We start from the raw sequence: 20,004 nt of genomic DNA on the forward strand, positions 1-20,004 counted from the left end.
TCCCCCACCCCCACTTATATCCGCACACAAGCACCCCCACCCTGCTCCCACCCGGTGATACCGCTGGATCTCGGACTGCCACCCCAGTGCAGATAGCTCAGCTCTGTAGACTTAGAGCCTGTATCCTGAATAAGATAACCCCACCTAGTAGTCAATACACCCAAACGTCTTGGTGCTTGACATTTTCTCTTTACTAACTTTCATATACTCAGATGGAGCGGTCTAGCTTAATTTCTGAAGGCATTTTTAAGACTTCAAAAAAAAGTTTGGAGAAAATAGTAAAAAATAACGAAAAATATCAAGCATGATGTACTTACCTCTGAAATGTGGGCCAGCTGATGTTTTAAAATGAAATGTTTTGGGGTGCATCATTATAAATCGCCTAATATATTATTTAAGAATGCTTTCTGCTTAGATTCGCTTAATAACTTGGTTGTTTCATGAGAGGGGTTGTTTTAGGAAGACTAAACACATTGTAATTTAATTTTGCTATTGGGAAGTCTAAAAGATAAAATCTATCTTTATCAAAATGAATTTGAATGGAATACAGACTCACAAAATAATTGTTTCTTCTAGAAAATATTTAGCAAGGATTCAACGATTTCTTTTTAATCTCTGGTACATTGAAAATACAAGTTCACTCATCGCATTTTCTCAGAAAGATCGTTTTATATTTGAATTGTGCTTCAATTCAATGAATCTATTGTTTCATAATAGTTAAGAAGTTGCCAACTAAATAAAACTCAGACTTTATAATAATTTTTTTTTTTTGCTAATTAAAAGACTACCATTTTAAGAAAGTGACATGATACTGGGATTTAAATGGAACTTTCCTTTGGCATACTAATACATTCCTTATGATCACAGATTACGCTGTGGTCTCCATTAACTCCAAAAGTCACATAACAGTAGAAAGAAATTATTTTTCATCATTCCCATAGCAAATGGAACCAACTTCTCTCCCTCTCAGGTATAGTTTTTTTTTCCCCCCCCACTTCTTTGCCCCAGTCCCTTCCTTTTAGGAATTTCCCCCTCCCACTGGGTGTGACCTGCCCACAGACCTTCCTGACCTTGTGAGGGATATGACCCAGGACAGCGAATTAGAATATCCTCTGGGAACACAGGAGGAGGGTCCTTTCCCTGACTGACAGGGCAGCTCCTGAGACCATATCATATACGCGTGCAGCAGCTGGAGTCAACTTACTAGAGAACAAAACAAAACCAGAAAAAAGCCAAACAGCAATGGAGACAGAAAAGAGCCCTGATGACACCAATGACGATCTGAAGACCGCCACCTCTAAAACCAGTCAAATCCTGAACTTCTGAAGTAATGCACCAATAAATTGTCTTTCTTGCTTATGCCATTTTGAGTTAAGTTTCTTTCCAGAAGTCTCACTTTTAAAGTCATAAAAGATGCCACTATGATCCATGCTTTGAAAATCAGGAATGTAACCAATGAGTTTTAGCTTTTTTTTTTTTTTTTTTTTTCTGATGACAGAGTCTCACTCTGTCACCCAGGCTGGAGTGCAGTGGCACGATCTCTACTCACTGCAACCTTCACCTCCTGGGTTCAGCAGTTCTCCTGCCTCAGCTTCCCAAGTAGCTGAGATTACAGGCACGGGTCACCACGCCTGACTAATTTTTGTATTTTTAATAGGGACGGGGTTTCGCCATGTTGGCCAGGCTAGCCTGGAACTCCTGACCTCAGGTGATCCACAGGCCTCAGCAGCCCAAAGTGCTGGGATTACAGACGTGAGCCAGCCAAGTTTTAGCTTTTCTATTGCCTAAACTACTTCTTGATAATAAAGTATATGACAAGGAGTTCACTTAGTAGGAAGCCCTAACTCTTATTATTAAGGTTCTCATTTAGGGTTTTACTATCACCCAGTGTAGATTTAGTAGCCCCAAAGTATCCTCACCAAAACCAAAAACCAATAAAAGATGTGGTCAAAGAGCCAGAGAGAACACAATAAAACATCTATGCTGGAATATTTCAGTAAATATTGTCTTATCAATTATGCCAATAAAACTGCTCTCATAAACTCTAATGTTTGCTTATTTAGGACATAGTTTTCTTGTTTTGGGGACTGAAAATGTTAAGGACTGCTACAGATTTTCAGAGAATGTTGAAATTAGTTGTTTGTACTGGAATTTTATTGTGTTGTTTATTCTTCAGAAGTGGGCCATTATCCTAGGCTTGGAATTCTTTTGTTTCACAGAGATTTCTGTCTCCAAAAGTATGTAACAATATTTGACTAGTACCCAAACAAGCATCCATACACAAATCAGTATGCAATTTAACCATTACTCACAGGTGACTCTGGACAGTGGAACTATTCCTAGCAAGGCAGGGAGCCTAGGGACATGCAGTTATTAGCCATAATCCTCTGACTGCCAAAATGGTTTCTCAGGGGAAAATGAGAGCTTGAAAAGACATGAGCTCAGAGTTTTCACTAGTCTTTCTCCAGAAGGGTACGTACCTAAGTTGTGTCAACAACTAGTGAAACTTTAAATATATAAAAGCCCGTAAGCTGAATAATAATATATTATAAACAGATGCAAGCCTCACAAAATGAGAGCACAAGGAAGTAAACCATCTCTGAAAACAAGATGACCAAAGCAGCTTCGGAGGAAAAGTAAAAAAACAAAATAAAATAAGAGTTCTGGAATCCAGTCATTGTTCCAATGATTGGCTATGCCAGGGAAAATTTCAATCAAATATCCAGCATGCCTGTATTGGATCAGTGGGATACCTGTACCCATTTTCTTGCCTAAGAGTGGTACAGCAGTCCCTCAATTAACCCAGGCTCAGTCAGACCACCCTGTCTGTCCAGAGCTCCCCCTGAAGTCATGGCATACATCAGCGGTTTTCAGACCACGAAACAGAATCACCTGCAGTACTGCCAGCTAATGCTGGGTCTCTAGGTTGAGGGAGAACGGATAGGCCTGTGTTGTTTTTTCAAAAGATCTGCCCAAGAGATTGTAGTGATCTAGGGATAGGCCTGTGTTTTGTTTGTTTTTTTTTTTAAAAATCTGCCCAAGAGATTGTAGCGATCTGGCAGGGCTAAGGTAAATAAGTCTAAGGTAAAGGTGAATCTGTGCTCTTAATTCCACAGAAAAAGACTTGAGAAACCCTCAGCCCTCAGATCAGACTCCATTGACTTAGAATTGTATGTAAAATTAAAGTTATTGATTGAACAAGCTCAATTTGTCTTTTCCCCTTAACAACCATAGTTCTTCTGAGGAAATAGAAAAAAGCAGCGAGGAATGCACCTTATGAGGAGCTGGAGGATTTGCTAGAAGAAATCACACTGAAAAAAGACAGCTCACAGCAAAGCTGAGATAAGAGAGCCACTAAATAGAAAATTATTGTCAGTTGCTGGACTAAGAGACCACTCCACTCCATCCTGGGCAACAGCCCCCGGAGGTTCCCTCATGCTGCTTGTTTCTCAGCATAGTGCATGTTCAGGCTGGGGACCAGAAGATCAAAACAATCAAAGTATGTTCTTGAATACTGACCTCCATCATTTAATACTAATAACTACCATTTATTGAAACTCTGTTCTAGCAGTTTACGTGTTTCATTTTCAGTGGTCACAATGGCCCTAAACATAAATATTATTGATTCTCATTTTATGAACGAAGAAGTTCATGCCCGGGAAAGAGACAAATCCAAGATCACAGAGTTAGTGATTAGAGGACTTAAAGACTGGTCCATGGGACCCCAAAGCCTATATATCTTTACTATAAGCCAAACTTGCCAATGAATCTCACATATTACCTATGCAGTAAGAGAGTCAGTAGTCACATGAGGCTATTGAAATTTAAATGAATTAAAATTTTGTGGAATTTACATTCATTAAATTAAATCAATTAATTAATTTTATATATATATATATTTAAGATGGAGTTTCGCTCTTGTCGCCCAGGCTGGAGTGCAATGGCACGATCTCACCTCACTGCAACCTCCACCTTCCGGGTTTAGGCCATTCTCCTGCCTCAGCCTCCTGAGTAGCTGGGACTACAGGCACCTGCCACCTCGCCCAGCTAGTTTTTTGTATTTTTTAGTAGAGACGGGGTTTCACCGTGTTAGCCAGGATGGTCTCGATCTCCTGACCTCGTGATCCGCCCGTCTCGGCCTCCCAAAGTGCTGGGATTACAGGCTTGAGCCACCGCGCCCAGCCTTCATGAGTGAATTTTCCAAGTAAATTACTGCAATGCTTTTAAGTTAACTGTTTTGATGAAATTCTTTCTAAAACAGGTAATACGTTTCTGTGCCGGCCTTTATCACCAGGACGTACTGAACTGAGTGCCTCTCTGAGGCATGCAAGGCCAGCAGACCACCGGCAAGGCACTGCAACGCCATGCTGGGCAGCTGTGCTTCTCTTCTCCCTATGTCATCTCAGTTCTCACCTTTAGTCCTTGCTTCTGCGGAGTACCTACTTGCCATGGGCCAAAGTGTGGTGTTTGCTGACCCTCTGCCCTTAGCCTGCTTCTGTCTGTCCATTTCCTCTCCTTATTGGTTTTTTGGTTTTCCAATTCCATGTTTTCAACTACTACTGACTTGCCAGTGACTCCAGAATCTTATGTTTAACTTCCACATCTTTTTCTAATCTGCAGAGCAGTTTTCTTTTCTAGCTCTCTACTAAGCTAGTGCTACTCAAAGAGCTGTGTGTGCACCAACAGCAGTGGTCCGTGAATTGCGTGTGGCTACTCTAGTACAAGATGAATTTAGAAAGTGAAAGCCAATACTGGGCATGGTGACTCATGTCTATAATCCCAGCACTTTGGGAGGCCAAGGCGGGTGGATCACCTGAGGTCAGGAGTTTGAGAGCAGCCTGGCTAACATGGTGAAACACCGCATCTACTAAAATTGCAAAAATTAGCCAGGCATGGTGGTGTGCACCTGTGATTTCAGTTACTTGGGAGGTTGAGGCAGGAAAATTGTTTGAAGTCAAGGGAGGCGGAGGCTGTAGTGAGCTGAGATTGCACCAATGCACTCCAGCCTGGGTGACGGAAAGAGACTCAAGGAAGGAAGGAAGGCAGGGAGGGAGGAAGGAAGGGAGGAAGGAAAGAAGGAAGAAGAAAGGGCACCAAGCCTGTGTTTGTAAGCTTTTATAGCAATTTGACATTGCTGGGACTTGTATTGTATTGTATTGTATTGTATTGTATTGTATGTCTAAACTGGATTGAAAATTAACAGCAAATAAACACACAAGAAATACTGTATCCAGCTCCACCTGGGTATTTCCTAGGATCCCAGTGTTCATTGCTATCACCTGTCAATAACCAAAGTTATTATTATCCCCAAATGCATCAGTCAGGGTTCAGTTGGAAACAGAGAATTTAATACAGGGAACTACTTACAAAGGTCCTAGAGAAGCTGAAAAGACAAACAACAGAAAGTGAGTTGACTTAGATTTTGGCAGGAGCAGGAAACTGCTACCACAAGAGCACAGATAAAGGAGATGATGTCCCTGGCACCCAGCTGTTGGACCCAGTGAAGGCACCTGATCAATAACAAGAAAAAATAAGGACTGCTCCCCAGAAACAGAGACCATGGAGGACACACAGATGTTGTCTATTTAATTAGACTGAACTGAGTTAATTTTTGTCTCTGTTACTGACATTGAACGGAATGCAAAATTGCCTGAAGAACTCTGGATTGCCAAATATTATGAATAACCAAATAATTATGCAGAGGAGGGGTTGAAACTGTTTAGGTTCTTTCCAGCTATAAAACTGATTCATGCTTGAGAACTGAGATGCTGTGTCCACTTGTATGAAATAAATACATGAGCTCTTTTTTTTGTTGACGTGATACCTTCACCTACTTTCAGATTTATAAATATTCTAAAAGGATTATGATGTCAGAATTATGCTTGTGTTGTATGTGGAATAATAGGTTAATCTATGCACTTTTCATATTTTTACAGTATGAAATAAGGCACTAAATATGTGGATTCTTTTTAAACTATTTGTGGTAAGATAAATTTAGAACATTAGAGTGCTTACTTAATAAAAATATAATCCATCTATTTGGTATAGAGCTCACCAATTCTCATTTTCCCTGGAATCAAAAATCAAGGGTGGCATGAATTACTGAAATCCCTAATTTCATTCAAACCTCTTCCTAATCAAATATTAAGCCTGTTCATTAATAGCCAAAAAATGACTTTTTTCTCCTTTCTACTATTATATGGCAGAGATGCTAGTGAACAAAACAGATAGCAAGCAAGAGAAAACAAGAAGAGAAAGACAAGTAGGAAATATTAGGTTTCTGGTTTGCTGATGGTAGCCACATCATAACTATTTTCCTCTTTTAAAATGATTTTAAAGTAGGTACACAGACTTGTAAGTCTAAGAATTCAACGTGTATTTTTTCCTGAACTTTTTTTCAACATGTATGTTATGATTTCTAAATGTTTAGTAAAGATATAGTCAGAATTTCATGTAGGCATTCTATTTTTCAGTTGTCTGTATCAGTCTAATGGATGAGCAATGGTATTTCTGACATTTGTAGAAATCACCTGAAAATTATAGGAAAATTTTCACAAAATATCAGAGTGCTTTTGGTGTAGATGTGAATTTTAGTTTATTCACCCACTCATCCTCTCTCATTCATTCTGTCACCAAATCTCTCATTTTCAGTGTTTCCCTCACCCATCTCGTTATTCACATCTTACCTGCATGTAGTCCAATAGCTTTTCCAGTTAAACAGGTCATCAAACAACCAGTCAAGTCTATTATTTAGTACCACTTCTATGGCTATTCTTCCATTCCCCAAAGAAGTAAAAATCAATCTTCTCTGCAGTACTTTAATGACTCCAAATCATTTTTACATATTTACAAATTACACATTTCCTGAATTTTCTGCTAGTTTGACCACCAGCAGCCAAGACTTTTAAGTAGATATCCTTTTAGAAAATCTATGTTTGCAAATTCCCAGTTAGTTTGTCATAGAAGAGGAATGGGGTGGAGGAATTAATAGAGGGAGAGAGGTCAGGAAAAGACAGAATGGGGTAGGGGAAAGAGCAATTCTACTACCAACCTCATCATTCCACCCAATCCAAAAACTTCTTCTGAACTCTCTGGTGACAATACAGGAAGGCTAAATCAGAGTATGTTGAATTTTTTCGGGGGAGAAAAAAGTAACCATATGTTGCCCTTTTGGGTTTTTTTTTTTTTTTTTTAATGGAAGTATGGATACACACACACATCAACATAGGCTGCAAAAATATCAATGTATAACTGTGACATTTATCCATACGCACATCTCTCTCTGACAGCCTCTACTTCCTATTTAGTTGTTAGGAGTTTTATGCTCACTAGTAAGCAGAAATTTTAAATATTAGCACAATTTTCTCATAATCACAAAGCATAACAATCTCTTAGGAATTTTGGATTGGCTGAATTCCCAAACTCTTAGTAAATGTCATAGCTGTGCTATTCTTAGAAGGTCTTTCTGTGTTATTTTGGATTTGATGATGGTTTATTTCTCAGAACTCAAATTGCATTATGCACTAATAAATTGTCCAATGCAATTAAGTACCTGAGGAACAAATATGGTCTCAGGTGGCTCCTTATTAACCTCACTAGACTATAAACTGCATGAGGATGGGAATGTAGCTAACTCCTTTTGAAATTTCCCTCATTACTTAGCAAAATCAGAGCAGCTCACAAAGCTTCATCTGATACTCTTTGAGACAAATACACATTCTGATAGTGTCATAATTACTGTGTCACTTTACATGCAGAAAATTCTCATCTCTAGGAACTGCTACGGAATCTCTGCATTGCAACATTTCCTACACAACTGAGTCCTGAGCACAGAACATGCTGTTATCATGGAGAAATCCCTAATCTGAGTGCAGCTACCAAAGGCCGTGATGGCATCTTTCCCAACTGAGGACACACATCAGAAACCAGGAGAGATTGAGAATGAGGGATGACAGCAACATCTGACTCTCTTGTGGATTTGGAAAGATTCTCAAAGCCACATATTTAAGAATATGAATGGTAAAATAGTCTTGTTAATTTCTAATAAAAAAGGTGTTATTTTTCTCTGTATCAAATCTTGTATTTCAGTAAGTAGAGTTGTGATGATGGTCCTTGAACTAAACAATGTGTGAATCACCCATGCACAAGTGTGGGGATGGTGGGGGAATGCAGGAAAGCGAGCTTTTCAGAATGCTAGAAACCTGGAGGCGGAGATGTTATTTGGGTATGCCTCACAGATAACTGTCATTTCTCCCGCTAGGAGACTGTGGCCTAGGTAATATTTTCTTAAATTGTAACTTTAGATCTTCCAGAATGGAAATGTAGGCTCCAAGTATAAAAGAGCAAAGGCAGAAGAACTATTGAGCTTGTCAGATCCTGAGAGATGTTTTCCTAGATGGCTTAAGTTAACCTCTAGCTGCATCTGATCAATTATACAGACAGTATATGTTTTCTATTCTTGACTAATTAAATTGGCCCATTAAACTGGTCTAAAGTGGGTAGATTAGTCAGGATTCTTCAGAGAAACAGAACTGAACCAGTAGAGATATAATTGTACCTCTTACTAATAAATAAGATCTATTATTATTTATAATACTGTTATAAAAGGGACAGTGTGTCCCATATAAATTAATATATATTCATTATGGAAATTAGCTTACACTATTATAGAGACCAAGAAGTTCCATGTTCTGCTATCTGCAAGCTGGAGAACCAAGAAAGTTGGAGTAATTCCATCTGAGTCTGAAGGCATGAGAACCAGGAGTGTCAATGTCTGAGGGCAGGAGAAGATGGATATTTCCAGCTTGAAAAGAGAGCAAATTTGCCCTTTCTCTGCCTTTTTGTTTTTTGCAAGCCCTAGTGGCTTGAGTGATGCCCATCCACATTAGGGAGGGCCATCTGCATTACTTGGTTCACCCATTAAAATGCTAATCTCTTCCAGACACACCCTCAGAGACACACCCAGAAATAATGTTTTACCAACTATCTGGGCATCTCTTAGCCCAGTTAAACTGACATATAAAATTAACTATCACAGTGAGTGTGTATACCTATGCACCCTCTTTTCCCACGTGTCTCAGTCTGTTTGGGCTGCTATAACCGAATACCTTAAACTGGGTGGCTTATAAATGACAAAAATGTATTGCTTAACAGTTCTGGAGTCTGGGAGGTCCAAGATCAAGGCATCAGCAGATTTGGCAGTTGGTGAGCCCTCACTATGTGGTTCATAGATGACATCTTCTAAGTACTCACATGTTGAAAGGGCAAACAAATTTCCTCAGAGCTCTTTCATAAAGGCACTAATTCCATTCATATGGATTCTGTTCTCATGACCAAATTGCCTCTTAAAAACCTCAGCTCTGAATACCATTGCATTGCAGATTAGGTATTAACATGTGAATTTTCAGGGGGACACAAACATTCAGACTATAGCATCACTAGTTGCATTTTCCATGTAGCTTTTTAAATACATAGAGGGGCCGGGCACGGTGGCTCATGCCTGTCATCCCAGCACTTTGGGAGGCCAAGGCAGCTGAATCACAGTCAGGAGATCAAGACCATCCTGGCTAACACAGTGAAACCCCATCTCTACTAAAAATACAAAAAATTAGCCAGGCGCGGAGGCGGGTTCCTGTAGTCTCAGCTACTTGGGAGGCTGAGGCAGGGGAATGGCATGAACTCAGGAGGTGGAGCTTGCAGTGAGCTGAGATCGGGCCACTGCAGTCCAGCCTGGGTGACAGAGCGAGACTCTGTCTCAAAAAAAAAATACAAAAGTAAATAAATAAATAAATACAGAGAGGTTATATTATAGAAACATATACAATCTACTCCTTCATTTGCATTTAACTAAGTAAGATGTTGATGCAGTAGATATTATGTTTATTTCCCTGTGCCTCTAATTACATACATAAATTACAAAAAGGATTTATGTTAGAAAGCATTTTAAAAAATAATGTTAGGTTATAAATCTTGATTTTCAATGTTTTATGTGGTTGAATAATGTCTAAAAGATACCGTTACATAAAAAAACCTGGAACATATACTTAATATAAAAGCTCAAACCTGTATTAATTTAGCAGAAGTAATTAATTTTAACTTCCATAAATGATGGTCTTATTTGGAGACTGAAATATCACTACAAAATGTTTTCTTATTTTGACATGCAATCCTCGTACAAGCAAGACACAATTTTAATGGTTATGTAGCAGGACAAGCCACAGACAAGAACCCCTGAGACACCGAATTGTAGAAGGAAAGGGCTTTATTCGGCTGGGAGCATCGGCAGACTCAGGTCTCCAAAAAATGAGCTCCCCAGTAAGCAATTCCTCTCCCTTTTAAGGGCTTACAACTCTAAGGGAGTCCGTGTGAGAGGGTTGTGATCAATTGAGTAAGCAGACGGTATGTGACTGGGGGCTACATGCATCTGCACTGGTAATTAGAACGGAACAGAAAAGGACAAGGATTTTCACAGTGCTTTTCCACACAATGTCTGTAATCTATAGATAACATAACCCATTAGGTCAGGGGTCGATCTTTAACTACTAGACCCAGGGTATAGCGCCGGGCTGTCTGCCTGTGGGTTTCATTTCTGCCTTTTAGTTTTTACTTCTTTGTTTCTTTAGAGGCAGAAATTGGGCATAAGACAATATGAGGGGTAGTCTCCTCTATTAGTTACAGTATAGTAGTAGAAAATTTAGACTATGAAAAGTACTTAATATTTAGATGCTTGTCATGTATTTTGTGCTTTATTTCTTAATTCTATTTTATGTATATGTATTTTAAATATATAATTTACTTCTCATTGATATATTTTCTTTTTCTTTTCTATCAAATAACATGATTGGTAAGAACCGTTGTACATTCTAACATCATGGATTACAATAGATTGACTAAACATCCATAAGAGTTTGAAGACGACTTACCTGAGGAGTGGCACTAAAGTTCAAAATTTTATGATACCTTTTGTATACTCTGGTTTCTGCAGGGCTGCCATATAAAACCACATAGCCTACACTGTTTAACTCCACAGACCATGCCACAAACAGCACCCCCTGGGGTAGTGCTCACAGCAACCCTTGTGTTAAAAATTTGATTTTGGAAATTTTTCCATCCTTTTCCCCCCACAGAGTCTAATTTCCTCTCAGGTATAATAGACTCAATGTTGTAGCCGAAAGTATACTATAATCATTTCACAAAATATTTTGTGACTTACAACGACATTTCTGAAATGAGTCAATGTGACGGTAACTGTGTTATTTATAAGCTTGTAAGTATGTGCCAGCAGCTATCCATCTATCTCTGTATAAGTAAATGTATTAATGATTTCAGTGAGAGAAACTCTTTACTGTTCTTAATGATTGAATCTGTTAAGCAAGGACAAACCAATTTCAATGCAAAAACCTACAATAATTTAAAAGGGCATTTTAATAAACCATTGCATCAAGAATAGATTAGCGCGCATAGGCCTCAATCTTTAGCTTTAACTGTAACACTAAATAAAACAATTATATAACTTATGAAAATGTATTGCATCTATAATTGTGTACATAATGAGAGATTTTCCAATGATCCATTCATTAAATTATGTAATGTTCAATATGCAAAAAATGTAGAAGGCCTGAGGGGAATTATAAGCAAATTATGAAATGTGATTTCTATCCACAAGTAATTTTCAATTTATTTAGGTAACTGAATAAACTCAAGAAGAAAACTGGACAGATGAACAAGGTCAAATAAATACAATGTAAGATCTAATTCAAATAAGTTTCAAATAGGTGCTCTGCAGTCAGGATTATGATAGTTGCCTACAGGAAACAAAATTTTGTTCATTGTTTGTTTTGAGACAGGGTCTCAATCTGTCACCTAGACTGGAGTGCAGTGGCTAAATCTCAGCTCACTGCAGCCTCTGCCTCCTAGGCTCAAGTGATCCTTCTATCTCAGCCTCCTGAGTGGTTGGGAACACAGATGTGTACCACCACACGCAGCTTTTTTTTTTTTTTTTTTTTTTTTTTTGTTAGAAATGGGGTTTTGCTATGTTGATCTCAAACCCTGGGCTCAAGCTATCCTCCTGCCTTGGCCTCCCAAAGTGTTGGGATTACAGGCATGAGCCATTGTACCTGGCCAGGAAACAAAGTTTTAACAGGACTTTATATAATGAAAAGGTTAAAAAAAAAAAGGAAAATAAGTTTCCTCTGGTAGAAAAATTACATTGTGAATTAAAGAAGGTGGAAATAAGAAAAAAATTGGTAACTTCTCTAAAGAGTCTGTGATAGACAAAGGTTATAAAAAGAAAAGCAAGTGCATAAATAATGAGAATAAAAATCACTGGTGATGGCCAATAGCACACCAACCAACTGGATGTTCATTTTTAAAAACATTTCAAGAGATTATAGATGGTCATAAGAGTCAATAGCTATTTATCTTTAACTTTAAAATAGAATGGTATTGTTGAGTATTTTTGATTTTTGTTGACTTGCAGGATTAAATGTACAAATAAAAACAAAATTAAAGTATACCATAACATGAATCATAATTATATGATTTAACATCCAACACATTTTTATATAAAACAATTGTTTAGAAATGATACATAAAAAGAACTGTGAAATGTTGAAGAAAAGATTTCAGGCTGTATTTTTGAAATCATCTTAATTTAACATTTAGATTAGCATATCTAAACCAAGAGTATTACAAATATTAAGCCCCTATGAAATATTAAGATTCCCAAAGAAAAAATAAGCAAGTAGATGTTTAAGACCTTCTATGTTCTCAAGACTGAATACAAAATGAAATGTTTCTTTTGCTTATTAGTAAAATTGACAAGGGACCATTGAAAGTGTCAGAAATTAAATCAAAATTATTTAGTTTTCATTTCTGGGAACCATTTAAAAAAATATTTTATACTGAGGAACATAATATGTAGGGTGTAAACTCTGGATACACTATACACATTAATTTCTCCTCCTCAATAATAGTACAGACAGTGAGTTATCTAGAGTAGAAAAGTTGAACATTTTCTCTTGTAAGCAAACCTGGTATAGTAATACCTCAGATTTTTTTCTTTTTGTCTTTCCTGATGGACAGGTCTGACTTACTCTGTATACTCCCATAAATAAATGAGTTCAATAAGCCTAAAGGCATTTTTCATGTATGTAGGGTTGGAACGTTTTTTGGCTGAGGTAAGGAGAAGGCAGAAAAATAACTTTTTTTAAAAAAGAGCTTTAGTGGGTTAAACAATATTCTTTTAAGCAAATAGATATTAATTATTCAGAAAAGATTACAGCATATTTTGTGTTTATCATAAAATAGCAGGAAAGAATAAGCTGCCTAAGTTACATGATACTGTAACTACACCCTGCACAATGAAGGACTTACTGTATTTTTCCACATGTTGAGGTAAACCACATAATGTACGAGTAGTGGAATAACTCCAGCCACAAGTATGCCTATGTATTTCTAGTTTCTGTTCCTTTTGATTTACTTGGATTTCTTTCCTCTGTAGTGATAAGAAAAATTTCAAAACTCTTAAAAGATAATCTAAGAATACTCTTTTTTAAAAGAGAAATTTCAGGTATTTATAAAGCTACTTCGATAGCAGAAAAAGTAGGAAGTATCTTTGGTATTTCAACAAATGACAGGCAAAGCCACTCAATCATTCACAGCAATGCAGCTAATCAAAGATTAAGGAATCTAAAACATTTACATGCTGAAGATAATGTTTGTGTGATCATATAGAAATAGATTTGGAATTCACAAAGCAGGATGATGCCTTAACAGTTATGTACTCAACAGACTACAAGTGTAAGTTATATGTAATGTTGTCTTAACAAAAGAAGTTGGAATTAGGAAGAAGACTAGAGGCAAAGGCAAAAAGAATAGGCATATTGTAAAGAGAACTCACTCACTCATTCACTTGTTCATTAATTCACTCATTCATTCAGCCAACATATATTGCAAAGTTTCAAATGGCAGTGGAGGTGTGGAGTTTAGTTGGATCAGGTGGTCAGGAAGGGCTCAGTGGGGAGTTGGCATTTGAGCCAGGATCTGAAGAAGCAGAAGGAACCAGCCACGTAAAGATGAGACGAAAGTGAATTCAGGCAGAGGGAATAGCCATTGCGAAGGCTCTCAAGCAGGAATGAGTTAGGTGTGTCTGAGAAAAAAAGAAGTCGGATATGAGTTTAGTGAACAGGGATTAGTGGCAGATGATGCTAGAGAAGAGAAAAGCCCATGGTAGGATATTTACATTTTATTTGATGTTTTATTTTATTCCAGAGTGAAAAACCACGGAAGTTGTACAATCCTCTTTATGTTCCTGTAAGGTCACTCCAGCTCAGGCATCACAATGGGGAGTGGTGAAGTGATGAGGCGCATAAGAAGTAAAGCTGGGAGACTGAAAACTCCACAATAGTCCAAGGAAGCAGAGGTCAGCTTGCACCAAGTTGGCAGTAATGAATATGAAGAAACATTTAATACATTTAGGTTGTATTTTTGGAGTAAAGCCAAGAGAACTTGAAAATTGATTGTATTGTAGAGGTGAGACGATACGAGTAGGGAAAAATGATAAATACTGACAGTAGAAAATACAATATAAATGGAAGCTAAAGAAATGCTGGCAGGAAATGTGTTGGGTATCAAATGATCCCAGCTGAGATCTTAGAAGATATCTTCTACACCCTCATATTAAAATGCCTACACATCACTGTGGGCTGATGGCCATATAACTTCTGATTAAACACTCCACTGAGGAAAACACCTTTGGAAAGTGCTATTTGATTAATGAGGGCCAACCTCATTCACTTGATCATAGCTAAAGATGAAACAGTTTTGAGACCTATTGTTTTAAAAAAGTCAATATGAAACTGGAAAGGCATATTTGATAAAAAATGTCAATTTCAAAGTCTGAGAAATAGCCCTTCTCTTACTTTCAAAACGAGTAGTTTTGAAAAAGTAGACAAAACAGTCTAGTTTTTACTATCACATTTTAAAGGTAGCAAAGGTAATTGGAAATAGGTTACAGGAGGACTGAGAAGAGACAAACTCTTAAAGTTTTTGTGAGCTCCTGGGTGGTATGATGGAGAACAGACTGATCGGTGTTCTGCATTTCTGTAAAGGACTAGGTATGAAGGGGTGACATCAATTAGAAATACAAAATATTCTATTTTACTATCAAGAACTTTGCGGATTTAAAAAGCAAAATACTTTAGTATTCTTTTTAGTGCTGTAGCCTTATTAAGTTATGAAACAATTAATTCTGGATAATGATGACCATCTATTAAACGCAGAACTCCTTAGGATTCCCTAATGTTCAAACAGGGTTATTTGTCTAATGAGAGAATTAAATCTCCCAATTGCCTGATGTGATTGCGCATGGGCCAAAGTGTACCAGAAATGCTGTTATTTCATTTTAGGACCAGGAGGGATTTTATAGTTAGCAGAAGAAAACAGAGAAAGAGATGTTTTATCATAAACATGCGAATTTCACAATTTATAGATCATTTTTCTAGTAAAAACGATGATATAAGCTACAAGCTACTAAAAGTAACGTAACCTTATTGGATAAAAAATGCACAAAGAAAACAACTGGGGATTTGGCAATTGAGCCAGCATAAATAAAATAATAAAATAAAATATATTACATTAAAGTTAGGAAGTTCTGTTCATCAAAAGGTAAACCACAGAGTAGGGGAAGACATTTGCAATACATACAACTGACAAAAGATTCATATACAAAGTATGAAAAGAACTCAACAGACTTAACAGACAACAAAAAAACTGGACAAGTACTTCAACAGACATTCACAAAAGAGGATATCCAAATAATCAGCATGTTAGTCCATTTTCACACTGCTGATAAAGACATACCTGAGATTGGGAAGAAAAAAAGGTTTAATCGGACTTACAGTTCCACGTGGCTGGAGAGGCCACCGAATCATGGCAGGAGGAGAAAGGTACTTCCTTAACATGGCAGCAGCAAGAGAAAATGAGAAAGAAGCAAAAGCAGAAACTCCTGATAAACCAATCAGATCTCATGAGACTTATTCGCTGTCATGAGAATAGCACAGGAAAGACCTGCCCCCAAGATTCTATTACCTCCCACTGGGTCCCTCCCACAACACGTGGGAATTCTGGGAGATACAATTCAAGTTGAGGTTTGGGTGGGGACACAGCCAAAGCATATCAATCAGTAAGTATAAACAGATCAGAAAACTGTAAATTAAAACTACATTAAGTTACCACTACACAATCATCAGAATGGCTGAAATTAAAAAACAAAAAAGCAAACAGGTTGTGAGATGACTGGAATTTGGATACACAGTAGGTAGGAGTATTAATTTTTACATGTACTTTATCAATGTCTACACAAATTTAGCAGACTCATACTCTAAGACCCAGCAATTCTGCTTCTAGGTATATGTCAAAAAACTGAGTGTATAAGAATGTTCATCGCAATAGTATTTATAAGAGCTAAATATCGAGGACAAACGGATGTCCTCAACAGTAGAATGGATAAGTCAGTTGTGGTGTATTCATACAACGTAATAGTAAAGAGCATGAGTATAAATTAGCTACTGATAAGTGCAACCACAAAGGTGAAACTCACAAACACATCATTAACTAAAAAAAGTCAAATACAAAATAATATGTACCCTATAATTTCACTTATGTAATGTTTAATAACAGGCAAAACTCATCTATGGTTTTAGAGTCAGGATAATAGTTACTTTTGGGGAACAAACTAGCATTGTAATTGGGAGACAGCAAAGGGGGAGCTTAAGAGGTTCTAGCAATTTGATGTTTCTTCAATAAGTGGTGGCTACATGACGGTTCACTTTATGCCAATTCAGCAAGCCTGCATTTAAGATTTGTATATTAAGTTATACTTCAATTAAATATGTAAATGTGTATGTAAATAGCATTTTAATTAAATATATCTAAGTATATGTATGCACAAAAGTTATCTTTCAGTTAACATTTTCTTAGAGAGATGCAAAGAAATGAGTTAAATAACACTTTAAAATTTTTAATCATAAATATAGCCTATTATATCTCAGAAAATATAAAGTTGCATATAATTGAACAAAACAAACAAACTAACAAACAAAAAACCCTGACAGAAACAGATTCTAAAGAGATCTCAACAGGTTGGAACAATAAACCCTATCTACAGAGTGAAGGTTAATTGGTATAAGTATAAAGTCATCCTCATGTGTTTATAGGAGCAACAAATAACATACCCTTAAGTAGCCAACAGCACATATAAAAGAAAACCAAGGTTTATGAGTAGGGAGGTTGAAGTGGTTTAAATGTTGTCTAGGTAGTGGCTCCTAAGTGATTCCCATTAACCTCTTTCTAAAAAATTTATCATAATGCTAAGAATAAAATAAAAAGACCACAACTGCCAGTCAATCTATTTCAAAAGTGAGACAATTCTCTGAGATAATTTTCCATAAAGTATTAAAAAATCAGTGGTGTTGAATTAGAATTGCAATTGCTAGCCTGAAGCTATTTGGTCAGAAGAAATGGAGCAAAGCTATTGGCAAGAATAAACGTTGCATTCTTGCAACAAGAATAAATTCAGCATTTTCTCTCTCACTTCCTGCCAACCGCAACAGAAAACGAGTCTGTACCATTCAGAGAACAAACAATGGCCTCCCTATTTGATCTCTTCACTTTCACCAATAGCTCTCTTTCTAGCTTGGAGACTGCAACCCCCTGAAAAGAAGAAGGAAGGAAGTTGAATATGGGACCAGTAGTGCCCACTCTAAGTCTAGGCAGAGTCTAGTGAACAGCCTTGTCTTTGTGAATGGCATGAAATAATCTTCTCAGAGAAATAGGCGTTAGGCAAAAAGAAACCCCCATCATATTCCAGTTGAACTTCATGAAATGAAAACCTGCTAGACTTTGATAAATACAATGAAGGCAACAATGTAAATTGATATGATAACTTCTCTATGGGGGAGAATGTTGCTATTTAAAATGGGGAGCTCAAGGAAGCCACTTCAATAGGTGATCTTTGAGTTGAGATCTGAATGACACAATGATGCCAGCCAAGTGTGTGGAACATTCCTGGCAGGGGAAAAATCGTGCACTATAGCCCCATTTAAAATAGCTTAAATTTCTTCGATGGCTTCCTATTATCTTCAGCATAAAACCCAAACTGCCCAGGCTGCAATGCAGTAGATGTTAAGTAAAGAGAAGAGTGAATGCATGGTACCTGAAATTTCTAGACAGGATTGATCCATAGTATTTCTCTTTAGTGTTCTGGCATCTTTCCCGTTGTCCTCGATTTCTTTATTAAAAAAAAAAAAAGGTCACCACTAGTAGTTCTAAAATAGAATTTGCTTGGTTTTTTAATAACTTGGACTGGGAGACATGAAACTCAGCTAGGACTAGTGTGAAACAAGTGAGGTGCCCAGGGCACAACATTTAAGGAGGCTCTCACTCTCAGGGTGGTGCAAATGCCAACCCTCAAGGGAAGAGGCAAGCAAATGGACCTGACAGAAAAGGTTAAGAATGTGAAACTATTTTGTGTTCCCTGTGAATGCTTACTAAAGAGCAATCTCAGCAGAGGAGGAATGAATAATCAGGTGAAGAGGATAATCCTTTCTATGGATACCAGTCAGCTTCATTCCTCAGCCATCCCTGTCACTGCCTCGTGGGCTCATGAAAAAAATGACCACAGTGGCAAGGATGGAGATTATGCATAGGATCAGCAACATAAACTTCCACTCACCAGGTCTTACCTGGCTACTGCCACTGCTGTGTGCCCTATCTCAGAAACTAACACTGATCACCCAGTATGGCACCATTCCCCAGGGTGATGAACCAGTTATCTGGTGGCAGGTTGATCACATTGCACCACTTCCATTATGCAAGGGGCAATGCTTTGTTCTCACTTCAATAGACAGCTACTTAAGATATGGATTTGCCTTTCTTGCCTGTAATGCTTCTGCCAAAGTCACCATCCATGGACTTACAGAATGCCTTATTCCACACAGCATTGCTTCAATTAAGGAACCTACTTCATGTTGCCCCAGTGAAATGTGTCAATAGGCCCAGGCTCATGGAATTCACTGGTCTTACTCTGTTTTCTACCATTCTGAAGCAACTGGTGGAGTGGCCTTTTAAAGACTTAGTTACAGCGTCAGTTAGGTGGCTGGAGAAATTTCCTCCAGGATGAAATATATGCTCTAAATCAGTTGCTTCTTCCCAACCCAAGAATCTAGAAATCAAAGATTGGTAATGTCTTACTCTGACTTCTAGCGATCCATGAGAAAAATTCATGCCTTCTATTCCTGCAACTTTAAACTCTGCTTATCCAGAGGACTTAATTCCAAAATGAGGAAAGCTTCTACCAGAGGTTACAATTGCCTCGAGCTGGAAGTTGAGATTGTCACCTGGCTACCATGGGATCCTCAAGTCTTTTCCACCAGGGAAAGAAGCTATTAGAATACTAGCTGTGATGACTGATTACAATCATTAAGGGGCAATTTGGTTGCTACTTCACAGTGCAGGTAGGGAGCAGTATGTCTGGAATGCAGGAGATCGCCTGGGGCACTGCTTAGTAATTTCAGATACTGAGATTAAAGTCAATAGAAATTCAAGAACTTAATTCAAGCAGGAATGCTAATGAACAGAACCTTCAGGATTGGAAAGTTTGGTTACTCATCAGGTAAGGAACCATCACCAGCTGAGGTGCTTCCTGAGGGCAAAGGAAATGTAGAATGGGTAGTAGAAGAATTTAGTTATAAATGCCAAGCTATGACCATGTAACCAGTTAGAGGTCTGAGTACGGCAATAGTTACGAGCATCTATTCCTTACTTTTATATTTTTATTTTCTTTCCCTTTCCCAGTCTTCTCCCATCTAACATATGTTAATAATAGTTAACTTTACCTCAGTATCTATGTCTTTTACTTGTAAGACATCAAATGAAGAGTATTAATCAGCTGGAAGGAGGATAAACAATCTAAGAAAAAGAAGGCTACTTTTGGGGAAAGAATTA

The sequence above is a fragment of the Mandrillus leucophaeus genome, unplaced genomic scaffold (assembly GCF_000951045.1).
Source record: "Mandrillus leucophaeus isolate KB7577 unplaced genomic scaffold, Mleu.le_1.0 Scaffold1253, whole genome shotgun sequence".
NCBI lineage: Eukaryota > Metazoa > Chordata > Mammalia > Primates > Cercopithecidae > Mandrillus > Mandrillus leucophaeus.